The sequence below is a fragment of the Rattus norvegicus genome, chromosome X (assembly GCF_021556685.1).
Source record: "Rattus norvegicus strain SHRSP/BbbUtx chromosome X, alternate assembly SHRSP_T2T, whole genome shotgun sequence".
Classification (NCBI taxonomy): domain Eukaryota; kingdom Metazoa; phylum Chordata; class Mammalia; order Rodentia; family Muridae; genus Rattus; species Rattus norvegicus.
The window spans coordinates 97,043,189-97,062,517 of record NC_141554.1 but is presented as its reverse complement, the minus strand read 5'-3'; the positions used below and the strand labels follow the sequence as shown (position 1 = coordinate 97,062,517).

The following is a 19,329-nucleotide window of genomic DNA, read 5'->3' as shown; positions in this document are numbered from 1 at the left end:
ACCTGCAGCTATCCAGTTTGAGTACCAGCATTTGGTGATGATAGTATCTCTTTTCTTGTGTGTAATTATGCCTTTTTAAAATCTAATTTAGATGTCTATAATTGTATGGATTTATTTCTGGGTCTTTATTTCTATTTCATTAATCAATGTGTCTGTTTTCTTCCAATACTATGATTCTTTTTATTGCTGTTGTTCTGTAGTAAAACATGAACACTGAAGTGAGGGTACCTTCAGTATTTCTTTTATTATTATTGTTTTTTTATCTTTTCTTCATAACATTTTATATAAAACTGAAGACAGTTCATTCAAGAGCTATAAAAAATTGTGTTAAAATTATGATGGGGATTGCATTGAATCTGCATTTGATAGAGAACCATGAGCATGGGGATATTTCCATCTCTTTATATCTTCTTCAAATTCTTTCTTAAGTATATTGATGTTTTGATGATACATGTCACTTATTAGCTTTGTTATAGTTTTCACAAGATACTTTCAGTTATTTCAGGCAATAATGAAATGTGTTTTGATCATTTCTCTCAGTTCACTTGTCATTTGTGTATAGAAATTCTACTGATTTTTTTTATTAACTTGAGTATTTCTTATATACATTTCGAGTGTTATTCCCTTTCCCGGTTTCCGGGCAAACATCCCCCTCCCCCATCCCCTTCCTTATGGGTGTTCCCCTCTCCATCCTCCCCCCATTGCCGCCCTCCCCCGAAAAATCTAGTTCACTGGGGGTTCAGTCTTAGCAGGACACAGGGCTTCCCATTCCACTGGTGCTCTTACTATGATATTCATAGCTACCTATGAGGTCAGAGTCCAAGGTCAGTCCATGTATAGTCTTTAGGTAGTGGCTTAGTCCCTGGAAGCTCTGGTTGCTTGGCATTGTTGTACATATGGGGTTTCGAGCCCCTTCAAGCTCTTCCAGTTCTTTCTCTGATTCCTTCAACGGGGGTCCCATTCTCAGTTCAGTGGTATGATGCTGGCATTCGCCTCTGTGTTTGCTGTATTCTGGCTGTGTCTCTCAGGAGAGATCTACATCCGGCTCCTGTCGGCCTGCACTTCTTTGCTTCATCCATCTTTTCTAATTGGATGGCTGTATATGTATGGGCCACATGTGGGGCAGGCTCTCAATGGGTGTACCTTCTGCCTCTGTCTTAATCTTTGCCTCTCTATTCCCTGCCAAGGGTATTCTTGTTCCCCTTTTAAAGAAGGAGTGAAGCATTCACATTTTGATCATCCGTCTAGAGTTTCATTTGTTCTAGGCATCTAGGGCAATTCAAGCATTTGGGCTAATAGCCACTTATCAATGAGTGCATACCATGTGTGTTTTTCTGTGATTGGGTTACCTCACTCAGGATGATATTTTCCAGTTCCAACCATTTGCCTATGAATTTCATAAAGTCATTGTTTTTGATAGCTGAGTAATATTCCATTGTGTAGACGCACCACATTTTCTGTATCCATTCCTCTGTTTAAGAGCATATAGGTTCTTTCCAGCTTCTGGCTATTATAAATAAGGCTGCTATGAACATAGTGGAGCACGTGTCTTTTTTATATGTTGGGGCAACTTTTGGGTATATGCCCAAGAGAGGTATAGCTGGATCCTCAGGTAGTTCAATGTCCAATTTTCTGAGGAAAATCCACACTGATTTACAGAATGGTTTTACAAGTCTGCAATCCCACCAACAATGGAGGAGTGTTCCTCTTTCTCCACATCCTCGCCAGGATCTGCTGTCACCTGAGTTTTTGATCTTAACCATTCTCACTGGTGTGAGGTGAAATCTCAAGGTTGTTTTGATTTGCATTTCCCTTATGACTAAAGATGTTGAACATTTCTTTAGGTGTTTCTCAGCCATTTGGCATTCCTCAGCTGCAAATTCTTTGTTTAGCTCTGAACCCCATTTTTAATAGGGTTTTTTGTATCCCTGTGGGCTAACTTCTTGAGTTCTTTGTATATTTTGGATACAAGGCTTCTATCTGTTGTAGGATTGGTAAAGATCTTTTCCCAATCTGTTGGTTGCCGTTTGGTCCTAACCACAGTGTCCTTTGCCTTCCAGAATCTTTGTAGTTTTAGGAGATTCCATTTGTCGATTCTTGATCTTAGAGCATAAGCCATTGGTGTTTTGTTCAGGAAATTTTTTCCAGTGCCCATGTGTTCCAGATGCTTCCCTAGTATTTCTTCTATTAGTTTGAGTGTATTTGGTTTGATGTGGAGGTCCTTGATCCACTTGGACTTAAGCTTTGTACAGGGTGATAAGCATGGATCGATCTGCATTCTTCTACATGTTGACCACCAGTTGAACGAGCACCATTTGCTGAAAATGCTATCTTTTTTTCGATTGGATGGTTTTGGCTCCTTTGTCAAAAATCAAGTGCCCATAGGTTTGCGGGTTCATTTCTGGGTCTTCAGTGCTGTGCCATTGGTCTATCTTTCTGTCTCTGTACCAATACCATGAAGTTTTTATCACTATTGCTCTGTAATTCTGCTTGAGTTCAGGGATAGTGATTCCCCCTGAAGTCCTTTTATTGTTGAGGATAGTTTAACTATCCTGGGTTTTTTGTTATTTCAGATGAATTTGCAAATTGTTCTGTCTAACTCTTTGAAGAATTGGATTGGTATTTTTGATGAGAATTGCATTGAATCTGTAGATTGCTTTTGGTAAAATGGCCATTTTTACTAAATTAATCCTGCCAATCCATGAGCATGGGAGATCTCTCCATCTTCTGAGGTCTTCTTCAATTTCTTTCTTCAGAGTCTTGAAGTTCTTATTGTACAGATATTTTACTTGCTTGGTTAAAGTCACACCGAGGTACTTTATATTATTTGGGTCTATTATGAAGGGTGTCGTTTCCCTAATTTCTTTCTTGGCTTGTTTCTCTTTTCTGTAGAGGAAGGCTACTGATTTATTTGAGTTAATTTTATACCCAGCCACATTGCTGAAGTTGTTTATCAGCTTTAGTAGTTCTCTGGTAGAACTTTTGGGATCACTTAAATATACTACCATGTCATCTGCAAATAGTGATATTTTGACTTCTTCTTTTCCGATCTGTATCCCCTTGACCTCCTTTTGTTGTCTGATTGCTCTGGCTAGAACTTCAAGAACTATATTGAATAAGTAGGGAGAGAGTGGGCAGCCTTGTCTAGTCCCAGATTTTAGTGGGATTGCTTCAAGTTTCTCTCCATTTAGTTTAATGTTAGCAACTGGTTTGCTGTATATTGCTTTTACTATGTTTAGGAATGGGCCTTGAATTCCTATTCTTTCCAGAACTTTTATCATGAAGGGTTGTTGAATTTTGTCAAAAGCTTTCTCAGCATCTAATGAAATGATCATGTGGTTTTGTTCTTTCAGTTTGTTTATATAATGGATCACGTTGATGGTTTTCCATATATTAAAGATCCCTGCATGCCTGGGATGAAGCCTACTTGATCATGGTGGATGATTGTTTTGATGTGCTCTTGGATTCGGTTTGCCAGAATTTTATTAGGTATTTTTGCGTCGATATTCATAAGGGAAATTGGTCAGAAGTTCTCTTTCTTTGTTGGGTCTTTGTGTGGTTTAGGTTTAAGAGTAATTATGGCTACACAGAAGGAATTTGGTAGTGCTCCATCTGTTTCAATTTTGTGGAATAGTTTGGATAATATTGATATGAGGTCTTCTATGAAGGTCTGATAGAATTCTGCACTAAACCCGTCTGGACCTGGGCTCTTTTTGGTTGGGAGACCTTTAATGACTGCTTCTATTTCCTTAGGAGGAATGGGGTTGTTTAACTGTTTTATCTGTTCCTGATTTAACTTCTGTACCTGGTATCTGTCTAGGAAATTGTCCATTTCCTGCAGATTTTCATGTTTTGTTGAATATAGGCTTTTATAGTAAGATCTGATGAGTTCTTGAATTTCCTCTGAATCTGTAGTTATGTCTCCCTTTTCATTTCTGCTTTGGTTAATTTGGTCACACTTTCTGTGTCCTCTCGTTAGTCTGGCTAAGGGTTTATCTATCTTGTTGATTTTCTCAAACAACCAACTTTTGGTTCTGTTGATTCTTTCTCCGGTCCTTTTTGTTTCTACTTGGTTGATTTCAGCTCTGAGTTTGATTATTTCCTAGATTCTACTCCTCCTAGGGGAGTTCTTCATGTCTTTCTTGAAGTCCTCCTGCATCATGATCAAATATGATTTTGAAACTAAATCTTGCTTTTCTGGTGTGTTTGGATATTCCATGTTTGCTTTGGTGGGAGAATTAGGCTCCGATGATGCCTTGTAGTCTTGGTTTCTGTTGTTTGATTTCCTGTGCTTGCCTCTTTCCATCAGATTATCTCTAGTGTTACTTTGTTCTGCTATTTCTGACAGTGGCTAGACTGTCCTATAAGCCTGTGTGTCAGGAGTGCTGTAGACCTGTTTTCCTGTTTTCTTTCAGCCAGTTATGGGGACAGAGTGTTCTTCTTTCGGGCGTGTAGTTTTTCCTATCTACAGGTCTTCACCTGTTCCTGTAGGCCTGTGTCTGGAGTGCACAAGACAGGTCACTTGCAGCAGAAAAGTTGGTCTTTCCTGTGGTCCCGAGGCTCAAGTTTGCTCGTGGGGTGTTGCTTATGAGCTCCCTGCAGTGGCAGCAACCAGGAAGATCTGCTCCGCCCTTTCCGGGAGCTTCAGTACACCAGGGTTCCAGATGGCGTTTGGTGTTTTCCTCTGGTGTCAGAGATGTGCGCAGAGTGCAGCCTCTTCTCAATTCTACTGATTTTTATGAGATAATTTTGTATCTAGCTTCTTCGATGAAAGTGTTTATCAATGGCAGCAATTTCCTAGTGAAAATTTGGGGTCACACATATATACTATTATATCTTAAAATAAAGATACTTTGAATTCATTTTTCCTATTTATATCCTTGATCTTCAATTTTTTGTGTTGCTGTAACTAAAACTTTGATTGTTACATTGGATAGGAATGGAGAGAGTGGAAAACCTTGTCTAGTTGCTGATTTTAGTGGAATTATTTTGAGTTTCTCTCCCTTTAAGTTGTTGTTGTCTATGGTTTAGCTATATACTGCTTTTATCATGCTGAGATAATTATGTTGTTTGCCTCCCTAATCTCTCCAGGACATTTATTAAAAAAAGGCTGTTAATTTTTGTCAAAGCCTTTTTCTGTATCAAATAAGATATCCATACGAGTTTATTTCTCAGTTATTTTATATGGTGAATTTGATTTATCAATTTACATATTTTAAACCATTCCTGCATCTCTAGAAGTATACTTGATCATGGTGGATGAGCTTTTTGATGTGTTCTTTTATTTCTTGGATTCAGGTTGCAAACATTTCATTGAGAATTTTTGTCTATATTCACCATGGAAATTGGTCTGCAATTTTATTTCTTTGCTATAAATTTATATGGTTTGGCCATCAGAATAACTGTGTCCTCATAAAGTGAATTTTGCATTGTTCCTTCAGTTTCCATTGTGTGGAATAATTTGAGAAGTATTGGAATTAACTCTTCTTTAAAATTGTGGTAGAATTTTGTGCCTAAACCATGTGGCACTGAGTTTTTATTGGTTTGGAGGCATTTAATGACCACTTCTATTTCATTAGGGAATATAGGTCTGCTTAAGTTTCTTTTATGATCTTGATTTAATATTAGTGAGTGATCTGTATTGTTAAAATTATCCATTCCATTTTAGGCTTGTCAATTTTCAATGATGAACGTTTTAAAATTACATCCTTATTAGTCTTTGAATTCCCTTGATGTCTTCATTATCAATTTTGTTAATTTGGATATTATCTCTCTACCTTTCAGTTGATTTGAATGTTCCTCTTTTGTTTCGACTGTTTTTTTTTTTTAATGAACAAACTATGTTTCATCCTTGTATAGTTTTTCAATCTTATTGCTTTTGACACTGAGTTTGATTATTTCTTGCTATCTATTTACCTTGGGTGTGCTTACTCCTTTTGTTCTAGAGCTTTCAGGTGAATTGTTAAGTTAATAGTATGAATGCAGGAGAGATGAAGATCTGCAATCAGACTACATGGTTTTTGGCTGATGTGGTTATGGATTCCTAGAGAATGCCTGTTGGAGTTGGTTCTAAGATAAAACAGTGAGTGAATATAGGGAGTTTGGTACCATAGATCTGTGTGATCAACTGGAGACTGAGACAGGAGAAGTAGCAGCAGGTAGTGAAATAAATAGCTCAAGAGTAGACTGGGGAAGTGCACTTGAATAAGCTGATGGAGAAGTGAAGATTTGCAGTTAGCCTACATGTTTCCCTGGTCAGAGTGGCCTGATGGTTTCTATGAGTTGAGGGCATGGATAAAGCAATAACTTAGGGAAGGGACAGTAACAGTAGAATTTTTTAACTACTGGAGAGGCAAGCATAGGCAGAGAGGCCAGAGAAAAGGTCTTCTGAAGAACTGGATGTGGAATAGGGTATTAAACATGGAGGAGTTAAGAAGTAACTATTTGCAGACAGATTAACTGCTTCCCAAGCTGGAGTGACTTGTGAGTTCCCAGAAAGATCCTAGTGTAGTCAGAGGCTAGGATATAACTATGAATCAGAGAAGAAGCATTGGTAGGGGGAGAATTTCTCTTTATGTTCCATGTAATATTAGGGCAGCGAGGCAAAAATGACCCCAGCAGGTGGTTTGCTGCAGAGCTCAGGATGATAATGGTAGATTAGATTTGGAGAAAATGAAGTGAAGATCTGCAAATATCCTAAATATCCTGCCTGCTTGTCTGGAAGGAATACACACACACACACACACACACACACACACACACACAAATGCACATATATGCAGCGATTAGACCTTCATAACTTCATAATATACAAATCAATGATTGCAAATGTGCTTATTACAATGAATATATTGTACCACATATTTTTCACTACTACATCCAAATGCATACATATAAAATTTTCACCTGTCCTCTTTCCTTACTCTTCCTGTTCATTTTGACACCTATTCTTCCTAAATAGCTCAAGTTCACCTTTGATTACAGAATCTCCTGTTTCAGCCTTCTATAAGCAAATATATATATATATATATATATATATATATATATATATATATATATATATATCACTGTTCCTTGATTGTTTCCGTCCCCAAAAGACATTATTATAATATTTTATCCGTTAAGCAAGTACTGCTAAAAGCTAGTTTTTTTTAAATTTATAGTATTTATTTTGTCAGAAGCAGTTGTGTTTATTTCTTCCTTCTCTTTCCTTTCTTTCTTTTTTCATTTTTACTATACCTATCAAAATGAGAAAAAAAACAGTACATTTCCAGTATATTTTATTTAGTATTAATAAGTTTACTTTCATTGTACAAGACTTGAATACCATTTATAATTAGGATTTTATTTTAAAAAAATAACTACTTTAGAATCCTGGCATGTGTTTTTCCTCCTGATATTTTAATACATGATCTTTGACACTGAATTCCTAAACTGTTTTTCTTGTGTGCACAGAAGTGGTAGGAAGGTGTGTTTTCTTTAAGACACAAAGCAGAAAAGCCAAGGTCTTATAATAGATGTATGGTGGCATATTCAACATTTTTATACTGTTCTCAATGTAAGTGAATTTTTTCAATGCATACTGATGCAGTTTTCTCATAATATCTTACTGATGCTGTTATTCTATATTCAATAAATCTGGTTTTCAGTAGCACTTTGGTTGATTAAAGAGCTAACATTGCTTCCTTTAATTTCTGAAGTAATGAAAAGTAAAATATAAATAAATAACTTCTCCTTGTTTTTAAAATTGTGATTTACATATAAAATAATAGTTTTCTTCTACTTTTCTGTAAGCATCATCAGTATACTTTGCACATGACAAAGAGCATTCACAGATCTGTTTCTATTTGTACACTTTATGACGATCAAGGAACAACCTGATTTCTGGGCCACTGAGTGTAGCTTTAAACAAGAATAAAGTTTGAGGATCTGAATACACATGTTTTTCTACCAACTTAAAATACTTCTGTAGTACATACAATAAAAATGAAGCAGCTTACTTTTGAAATGAACCAACTACGTCACTTTAAAAAAATTCAAATAACCAGAGACTAGTTCCTCTTAAGCATTCTAATTTTAAGATACATGTTCTTATAAATTTTGCACTCAAAAATCTAGAAACCTTGCAAAATAAAGTAAGAAATGAGCAACTATCCTAGAAAACATGGAATCAGTAGGAAAAAAAAAGAAATTACAACAGAATGCTCTACTTCAAGAAGATGTACATTGGAATATTAACTATAGCCTCAGGTTATGTCAGAGAAGAATGTTCCTCAATTATTCTATAGGAAATGTCAAAATGAGAATATGACATTAGGATGTTATAAAAATAACCCTCACATCCCTACCGATGCCATCACATTCTTGTATGTCTTTTTGAAAGGCATTATTGACAGAAAAAAATGTATATAAACCTGAGCTTATTTTAAATCAAATCTAAACTATTATTAGCTTATTACAATATGTCTTAGGGTTACTATTGCTATGATGAAATACTATGACTGATAGCAACTTGGGGAGAAAAGGATTGTCTTGTACTTCCACATGACTGATCATCATTAAAGGAAGTCAGGAAGGAAATACAGCAGAAAATGCCATTGTGTGCTACATGTGTAGCTGGAGCCATTGATCCCTCCAATTATCCTGATTGGTTGGTGATTTATCCCTGTGTCCAATGCGGGTGTGTGTGGGAGCATTCTTGTTGGTTGATATTATTGTTCTTTTTATGGGGTTTCAAACCCCAACAGCTCCTTCAGTCCTTTCACTAACTCTGCCAATGGAGTCCTCGTGTTCATTCCAATGGTTAGTTGCAACCATCCTCATCTGTATCAGTAAGGCTGTAGCATAACCTCTCTGGAGACACCCATATCAGGCTCCTGTCAACAGGAACTTTTTGTTATCAGCCATAGTGACTGGTTTTGTTGCCTACATTTGCAATGGACCCCAAGGTGGGGCAGTCTCTGGGTGGCCTTTCTTTCAGTCTCTGCTCTACTCTTTGTCCCTTACTTCATTTAGACAGGAATAATTCTGGATTAAAATTTTTAGAAGGGTGGGTGGCCCCATCCTCCAACCAGGGACTTTTCCTAACCTCTGGATATAGCCTCTAAAGGTTCTCCCTCCACTTTGATGGGCGTTTCAGCTAATCTCATCCCTGTTGTGTCCTGGGGGCCTCTTGCTTTCCTGGCATCTGTGATTTTCGGGTAACTAACCCCAGTTCTCCATCCCCCATTTCTACACACCTCTGTTCAAATCTCTCACCACCTGAATATCGTACTTGTCTCCTCTCATGCCTGATCTGAGACTGTCCGTTTTTCCCCTCCCCATCGGCTCTTCTTCCCAAATTCCTACCATACATTTTCTTCAATGGGTAATTTGTTCCCCCTGCTAAGAAGGACTGAAGGACCCATATTTCGGGCTTCCATCTTCTTGAGCTTCATATTGTCTGTGAATTTTTTCTGGGTAATCCAAGCTTTTGAACTAATATCCCCTTATCAGTGAGTGCATAATTTGCATGTTATTTTGTGACTGGGTTAACACACTTAGGATGATATTTCTTGTTCCATCCATTTGCCTAAGAATTTGATCTAGTCATTGTTTTTAATAGTCGAGTAGTACTCTATTGGACAAATGTATCACATCATCTGTATCGGTTCCTCTGCTGAAGGACATCCAGGTTATTTCCAGCTTCTGGCCATGATAAATAAAACTGCTATGAACATAAAGAAGCATGTGTCCTTGTTATATATGTTGGAACATCTTTTGGGTATCCGCCCAGGAGTGGTAAACCTGGGTCCTCAGGTAGTGCTATATTCAATTTTCTGAGGAACAACCACACTGATTTCCAAAGTGGTTGTACCAGCTTGTAATCCCACAAAATACGGAGGTTTTCCTCTTTCTCAACATCCCCTCCAGCATTGGATTTCACCTGAGTTTTTGATCTTTGCCATTCTAACTGGTGTGAGGTGGGTTGCAGGGTTGTTTGATTTGCATTTCCCTAATGACTAAGGATGGTGAACATTTCTTTAGGTGCTTCCCAGTGATTTGATATTTCTCAGTTGAAAAATTTTGGTTTTGCTCTGTACCCCATTGTTTTAATAGTATTATTTGATTCTCTGGCATCTTAACTTCTTGAGTTCTTTGTCTATATTATATATTATCCTTCTCTCATGTGTAGATTAGTCAAGATCTTTTCTCAATATGCTGGTTACCATTTTGTCCTGTCGACAGTTTCCCTTGCCATACAGAAGCTTTGCAATTTTGTGAGGTCCTGTTTGTCTATTTTTGACCTTAGCACATAAGCTGTTAGTGTCCAGGAAAATTTCCCCTGTACCTATGTGTTCAAGGCTTTCGCCCACTTTCTCTTCTATTAGTCTGAGTGTATCTGGTTTTATGTGGAGATCTCTGATTTACTTGGACTTGAGCTTTGAATAAGGAGATAAGAATGAATTGATTTGCATTCTTCTACATGCTGACCTCCAGGTGAACCAGCACCATTTGTTAAAAATGTTGTCTCTTTTCCACTAGATGATTTTAGTCCCTTTGTCAAAAATCAAGTGACTAGAGGTGTATGGGTTTATTTCTGGGTCTTCAATTCTATTCCATTGTTCTACCTGCTTGTCCCTGTACCAATAACATGCAGTTTTTATTATGATCATTCTGTAATACAACTTGAGGTTAGGGATGGTGATTCCACAGAAGTTCTTTTATTTATTGTTGAGAATAGTAATTGCTATCCTGTTTTGTTTTGTTTTCTTTTGTTGTTGTTATTTGCAATGAACTTGCAAATTGATCTTTCTTTTTTTGAATAAATTTTTGTGAAATACTAATTTTATACACTTAATATGGGCACAGAGTCCTTTTCATTTTATATGTTTTTTTTTAATCACAAAGTCCTCTATTCTGGGTACTTACTCTATCTAGAAAATAGCCTGATTTTCTACTGCAGTGGCTGGAATGAGTGATTTTACTTCTAGAGGTAAAATTATTTTGGTCATGAAAATAATAATTGCTATTGGTGGCTTATTAATAAAACTCCAAGAAATACCCTGTGAGGAGAAAAAAATCAACAACAGATTCAATTTCATGGAAAGATTTTTGAGATTTTAAAATCTTTATTATTTTATTTTTATTGATTGTTGCATATTACATTTCAAATGTTATACCCTTTATTCCCTCTCCTATTCTGCCTCCACCCTCCCCATGATTCACTGAAGATGCTTCCACTCCCACCAACCAATTCCCACCTCAATGCCCTGGCATTTCCGTACACTGAAGAAACAAGCTTTCACAAGACCAGAGGTTTCTTCTGTTATTGATTCCAGACTATGACATCCACTGCTAAATATGCAGCTGGAATTGTGTCTCACTCCTTGTATACTGATTGGCTGGTGGTTTAGTCCCTGGGAGATTTGAGGAGATCTGGTTTGTTGATATTGTTGTTCTTCCTATGGGCTTGCAAACTCCTTTAGCTCCTTCTCTCGTTTCTCTAAATCTTCCATTCGGGATTCTGTGCTCAGTCTCATGGTTAGCTGAAAGCAACTTCATCTGTATCAGTAAGGCTGTGGCATCCATATCAGGCTCCTATCAGCAAGAACTTTTGTCATCAGAAATAGTGACTGGGTTTGGTGATTACCTATGGGATGGATCCTCAGGTGGGACAGTCTCTGGATGACATTTTCTCCATTCCCTGTTCAACTCTTTGTCTCTGTATTTCTGCCCATTAGTATTTTGTTCCCCCTTCTCAGAAGGACTGAGAAAAGGTCCATGGAAATAACATCTTTCTCAATATAAAAGATCTTGGGCTAACCCTAAGAAAGCAAGTATAAAAACTTCAATATTTGAAGAAAGAAGTTTAAGAAACTATCAGAAGATGGAAAACCCCCTATGCTCATAGACTGCTAGAATTAGGAGAATAAAAATGGCAATCATATCGAAAGCAATATACAGATCCAATGCAATCCCCATCAAAATCCCAGCAAATTCTTCATAGACCTTGAAAACACAATACTCAGTTTCATATTAAAAAAGACAAACAACAAAAGCAGTACAAAAATACCTAGGATATCTAAAATAATCCTTTACAATAAAATATTTATATGCATGTCTATCTCTGACTTTAAGCTATAAAGCAGACTATAGTAAAAAAATTACGTTATTAATATAAAATCAGAAAAATTGATAAATAAAATCAAAATGTGACATAAATCCATAAACGTTTAGATATATAATGTGAAAGGAAACTGTCTTCAATTAATGAGAATAGTTTAACTGGGTATCTGCATGTAGACATTTTTTATATATAGATCCTTATTTATCCCCTGTACAAAACTCAAGCCTAAATGGATCAAAGACCTCATTATAATACCAGACACATTAAAGCTTATAGAAAATTAAGTATGGCAATGCCTTGAAAGTATGGTATTAGAGATGATGTTCTAAAGAGAACACTTATAGCATAAGCATTATGATTGACTATTAAAGCCTGGAGCCTCATGAAACTTGAAAACCTTCTGTAATGGAAAGGATAGCATACATGGGACAAAATGGCAGCCTACAAAAAGGGAAAATATATTCACCAACTCTATGTCCTATATAAGGATAATATCCCAAAAATATAAAGAAATTGAGATATTAGAGATCAACAAACCAAATATAATTCAATTACAAAATGTCGGTGCCCACATTGACATGGCACCGAGAACCCGGTGTAAGCCTGTGCGATTAAAAAACACACATATGCGGGTTATTTGTGTTAAGAAAGAATGCCAATTCTGTAGCTTTATTTACCGAATATATACCCCCAAGTTGACCAGATGGAAAAATCTAGGAAACCCAGCTTAAGGCTTCGGTAACAAAAGACTGAATACATGCCCCAAATTTACTGGGGAGAAATCCAGGAACACCAGCCTAAATACCAAGAATGAAGACTGAAAAAAACAAAAGACAGGAACGAAATGACCATCACCCAGGTGTATCCCAGGTGTATCGCTATCGGGCCAGGGCATTCCTTTGTTAGGAACAAATGGCTTCCACATGTATCAGCAGGGATCAGTAGGGGTCAAACCCTGCAAGGGACCCAGAAGGGTCTGACAAGGGGGTGAAACACTGCAGGGGACCTAGGAGGCTCTGACAACAAAATGCAATACAAACCTAAGCAGATAATTTTCAGTACATGCCGGGGACCAGCCTCGACATTCGTCTTCTTTCTCATGTTGGTTCTTCTTGAGGCAGCGGAGGGGGAAGAGCGTCAGCGGAGGGTAAGACTTTGTCTTAGGAGATATTTAGGGTTGCTATATAATAATAAGTTTACTTATCTAGGTCTAAGTTACTATGTTACTGAGGCTGATTTACTTATCTATGTTTAAGTCACTATGCTCTGCTGCTGTAACTGACCAGCCTTCTGTGTTCCTTTGAGGACAGAAACTGCAGTCTCTGGCGTTTAGCACCTCATTCTAAAACAGCAGAAGATAAAGTAGAGGATTTATTGTTAGAGCCTTTTCCCTTTTGTCCCTATGCCTCTTGCTTGTCAAGCTAGGGGGAAGTTTGGAGCAATAAACTTCTATTGAACAAGGAGAAGTGAAGAGTGCTTGCAGAAGGAAAAGCCTTTGCATAGCCAAATATGCATAAACATATAATTTCACACACGGAAATACATTTCCACTCAAAATCAGTTAAGCCCAGCTAACATACATTATCACAATTACATTCTTACACACACACATGCATACATTCTCATAACTACATACTTACACAAAAATCAATACTTAACATATGCATATGGGGCAAAAGACCAAGCATCTGTGCAGAAAGAGCTCACACATCCTGGATGAAAGATGAGCTTCAATCTTTATTACATAGAGAAAGAAATGGCTTCTATCCTTTTAATGCTAAGTGAATTAAACCCAAGTTTGGAAGAGAAAAAGCTTGTTCCTTTTAATAAGACTAAGCCTTTCTTGCTATTAAGAAATGACCTGTTCTGTCACATAGTAAGGGAAAACCTGCCTGTTCCTTTTGCTCTCTCCAGGTTCTTCTTTTTTTCCTCTTTTCCTCTGCATAATGCACATTCCTCTCTTATGTTACCTATAGTCTCTAAGTTATTCCTCTCTGCATTTCTTCTCAGTCCAGATCTTTTTAGCTTAGTTCTACTTAGTTCAGTTCTCCTTAGCACAAACCTGACTCTTCAGCTCAGTCCCTCTCCAGCTCAGTTCTTCTATGTTCTGTCCTTCCAGTTCAGTCCTTCTCTCTCAGTCCTTCTGTGTGTCTTCTCTTTGTCCTCAGCACTTAAACATCTTTCAGAATACATAATCACATGTTACAAAGTTCATCACAAGGTCTTATTAAAGATCAAAGCATAAATTGAAAAAGAAGTTTACAACAGAGAATGTTTACATGAATATCCATCAAGAGTAATTATCTGGCTAAACGTTCATCACCAGTGTCAGCTCTACAGGTTCACTGAAGGTCTAAAACCATAGTTGTTAGTGAAGTTATATATAGATAAACCCAGTCAATATCTTATCCTCTGTCCTTGCACCTGTAATAAATTGTTCTCTATTTATGACTCTTGATAATTGTTTTACAACTTCTTGGAATGTGTTCTGAGTAGGAGAAACTCTGTTTCCTATCTAAGAGCAATTAACTGGTGATACCTTGGAGACTGGCAGAGTTCTTACTGCAGTTTTATCAGAAAGAGACTTAATAGCAGTCCCACTATAAAATAACTTAATAATCATTGATATAATTTTAAGAATTCTTATAGGATCATCATTAAGACTAAAGAAGTCATGTATTTGTCTATATAGTATCATTATAAGACAGTACATCTTTGTAGATCTGCAGAGATCTGCTCCAAATCGGTGTGCTGTTACTAAATGATTGTTATGTGGGTTTAATAATAACAGGAAAAGCCTTTTAATAGCAGGAATCTTTCCTAAAATGAATCCCTTACAGCCTTCCTTAATAAGGGTGAACCAGTCACAGACTACATGATAATCCGAGGCTGGCCATCTCAGGATGATCACCCACTAGTTATTAGCTCGTCCTGTTATGGCTCCTGACAAGTACAGAAATGTAAAATGGCTGAGCAACAGCTAAAAAAATATTCAACATCCTTAGCCATCAGAAAATGCAAATCAAAATACTTTGAAATTCCATCTTATACCTCTTACAATGGCTATGATCAACAACACAAATGAGGGCAGGCTAAAATTAATGCAAGGGGATCACTCCTCCATTGCTGATATGAAAACAAAGTCAGCCACTATGGAAATCAATATGGCAGTTCCTCAGAAAATTAGGAATCAGTCTACTTCAAGATTCAACTATAGCACTCTTAGACATACACCCAAAATATGCCTCAGTGTCCTACAAATACACTGCCAAAACTATATTAATAGTGTCTTTATTCATAATAGCCACAACAGGAAACAGCCTAAATGTTCATCAACTGAAGAATGAAATAACTGAGTTTTATTTAGACAAGGGGTTTTTACTCAGTTTCTAAGGAAAAAATGACATCATAAAACTTGCATTCTAATGACTGGAACTAAAATAAAGCTTATATAAGTGAGGCAACTAACACCCAGAAAGACAAATACATTACATAGTCACTTACACGTGGATATTAGCTGTTAAATAAAGGATAATCACACTTTAATCCATAGAACCGGAGAAGTTAGGTAAAGAGCGTGCTGGGGGAAACTATGATATTCACAAAGAAGGGGAAGTAGAATAGATTCATTGGTTAGAAAACCCCAATCCCATGTCCCCGTTCCCTGCTTCTATGAAGATGCTCCCCTACCCACCCACCTACCCACCCACCTACCCACCCACTCCTGCTTCCCCATCCTAGTTTTCCTCTACAATGGGGAATCAAGCCTTAAAAGGACCAAGGGTCTCTTCTCCTACTGATACAAGACAATGAAATCTTCTGCTACATATGTGGCTGGAGCCATGGGTCCCTCCATGTATAGTACTCTTTGGCTTGTGGTTTAGTCCCGGAGAATCCTGGGATATCTGGTTGGTTGATATTGTTGTTATTCTTATGTGGTTGTAAACCCCTTCAGCTCTTTCAATCCCTTCTCTAACTCCTCCATTGGGGAGCCCATTCTCAGTTCAGTAGTTAGTAGTGAGCATCTACCTCTGTATTTGTCAGGCTCTGGCAGAGCCTCTCAGGATACATCCATGTCAGGCTACTGTCAGCAAGTACTTCTTGGCATCTGCAATAATGTCTAGGTTTGGTGTCTATAAATGGAATGGGTCCCAAAGCTTTTTTTCTGTTCCACATGTTCTCTATGTATTTAGTCCTATGAGTATTTTGTTCCCCTTTGTAAGCAGGACTGAAGCATCCACACTTTGGTCTTACTTCTTCTTGAGCTTCATGTGGTATGTGAATTATATCTGGGGTGTTCTGATCTTTTGTGCTAATATCCACTTATTAGTGAGTACATACCATGTGTGGTTTTTTGTGACTGGATTATCCCACTCAGGATGATATTTTCCAGTTCCATCCATTTGCCTATGAATTTCAAGAAGTCATTGTTTTTTGATAGCTGAGTAGTACTCCATTGTGTAAGTGTACCACATTTTCTGTATCCATTCCTTTATTGAAGGACATAGTGGCAATAGGGAAACCTAGTGAGGGGCAATGCCTAAAACCTGGTAATAAAGGATATGGAGCCTGACCCAAGTATTTTCTATAACCAGGCTAGCTTTTCAGTGTAGGACTGGGACCCAAACATTCTACAAAATCTACAGTATACGACTTGCCCTGCCTGCAAGATGCACAGTGGAAATAGTTGCTTAGAACAGTGGCCAATGAATGATTGCTCTAAGTCCCATACCACAAATAGAGCCCTGCCCAACACTGCCTAGTTAACCAGAATCTGGAAGCTGTATAACTGAAAGATGGAGAAAAGAACAAAACAAGACTGACATAAAAAGTCAAAGAAATGGTTTCTAATGCTATTCTGCTTTAATCATAAACTTGGTATCTACAGCAGTCATCATCAAAGAGGCTTGCTCCAGCAACTAATGAGACCAGATACAGAGACCAACAGCCCCACATACTGTGGAGCTCAGGGAACCCTGAAGAAGAGGAAGAGGAAGAAGAAAAGAAAGGATTTTAGGAGCCTGTGGATTTGAGGACACCAGGAGAATATGGCCCATAGAATTAGAAAGGCAGGACTCATAGGAGTTCACAAAGACTGAAGTGGCAACCATAGACCCTGCAAGAGTCTGCACCAGAACATTTGCATACATATTGTTGTTCTTTAGCTTGTTTTGTTTTTGTTTTTGTTTTTGTTTTTTTGTTTTTGTTGGCCTCCTAACAATTGAAGTGTTTCTGACCTTTTGCATGCTCTTGGGACACTTTTCTCCTACTGAGATTCCTCTAGTCTTGGTAGTATTACTGTATCTTGTTATGCTAAGTTCAGTTGATATCACTGAGAGATTTTTTTCTTTTCTGAAGGAAATCAGAGGGGCAGTGGATATGGGGGAAATGGGAACTTGGAGTAACAAGAGGAGGGGAAGGAAGGGAGGCTGTGCTCAACTGTAAAACATTAACAATGAATGATGAATTATTTTGATCCCAAGCATCACAAAACTAAAAATGTTATTTTAAAATAAGGGCACCACTGGAAGGAGAAGTTCTTGGTCCTGCCAAGGCTGCACCTCCCAGTGTAAGGGAACGTCAGGGGGGTGGGAAGGGGGTGTCCTTGGGGAGGGGAACATCCTTATAGAAGAAGGAGTGGGGGATGGGATAGGGAGTTTAAGTCTGGGAAACCGGAAAAGGGAATAACATTTGAAACGTAAGTAAAATAAAAACGAAAAAAAAAAAAGTAAAAGTTTTTATATGAATAAAACTATATTAAAATCACTGGGAGTCGACCGTGCGCGGCCCAGGTGGCGGCCCGCAAGGTCCAGGTGGCTGTGTAGGGGTGACCAGCGGTCCCTGCCGGGCTGGCAGCCAGAGGAAGCCCCGGCTTGCCTCACGTGACAGCAGGAGGTTTCGGAGGGGACGACCAGCACGGTGGGCCAGGACTGCACCGGGCTAGGCGAGGCGTCCGGCCGCACCCTCGCGGGCCGGGCGGGACCTCTCCGCGGCGGCGCCCCAGCTGCCGTTCCCCTTCCGCGACTCCGCCCGCGCGGAGGTTAAGCGACTCCTCCGCTGGGCTGAGTCCGCCAGCCCGCGGGCGGGCAAGGAGCGCTTCCCCTGAAGTCCCCGCGTGGCCCGCGACCGCACGCCCTCCGGTCCTCGTTAGCTCTTGGCATTGGGCCTTTTCTCCACCATCCAACCCGGTCTTCGGAGCCTGTGGCATTGTGATTCGGACGAAATGGAAGAAAAGGCTGTCTCCGAACACTGTGGTGACGCCCCACAAGAGCATGCTGTGAAATGGGAATTATGATGTGAATGTCATCATGGCGGCCCTTCAAACAAAAGGCTATGAAGCTGTTTGGTGGGACAAGCGCAGGGACGTGGGTGTTATTGCTCTTGCTAACGTCATGGGCTTCATCATGAACCTGCCCTCCAGCCTGTGCTGGGGTCCACTCAAGTTGCCTCTCAAAAGGCAGCACCGGATCTGTGTTCGTGAGGTGGGAGGGGCCTACTACAACCTTGACTCCAAACTCAAGATGCCAGAGTGGATTGGAGGCGAGAGTGAGCTCAGGAAATTTCTAAAATACCATTTGCGAGGTAAAAACTGTGAACTCCTACTGGTGGTACTAGAAGAAGTGGAAGCCCATCAGAGCTGGAGGGCCGACGTGTTACAGACAGTTCTGCCTGACCCTCTTTGCCTCAACCCTCCAGACCTCTTTTATGTGCTGTGGCCTCTACAGTCCACTTCCCCAAACATCTCATTGGGTTTTCCCTTCAGATTTGCCAGTGCAATAGGACAGATATGTGGACTGTAAGAGCCACCCAGCAGTCTGTGCCTGGGGGAAGAAGGTAGGAGTTCTGAACACTTAGGGCAAGACATTGAACTCCCTTTGCTATTTGAAAGAGGGAGCTGAAAAGGGAGTCATTTGAGGGGGCTTGGTTATTTTCTCCTTTCTATGAGGTCTTGACACAGGTTCTGCTGGTAGTCTTACTGATGCTTCAGGCTCACAGAGAGGCTGCCCCCTTTTCTCTCCTGTGGCACCATGGGGTCTGAGGACAAAGTACATGCAGAGCCCAGTGACTGGCTCAAAGGACCCAGAGCCAGGAAACTATGTCTCAGGAAACTGTCACGAGTCCAGCAATGGCACTGCATGCCATCTGCAATCCATTATGCCACCTCTTAGCCCTTTTTAAATCCCAGCCAGCCTTGGAGTTTTATAATGAAAAGTTCTGAT

At 39.0% G+C, this 19,329-nt stretch overlaps 1 pseudogene; it reads left to right on the top strand.

The window, feature by feature from the left end:
- Positions 1-18,417: 18,417 nt before the first annotated feature.
- On the top strand, positions 18,418-18,909 carry LOC102555573 (josephin-1-like; annotated as a pseudogene).
- The last annotated feature ends 420 nt before the right edge of the window (positions 18,910-19,329 follow it).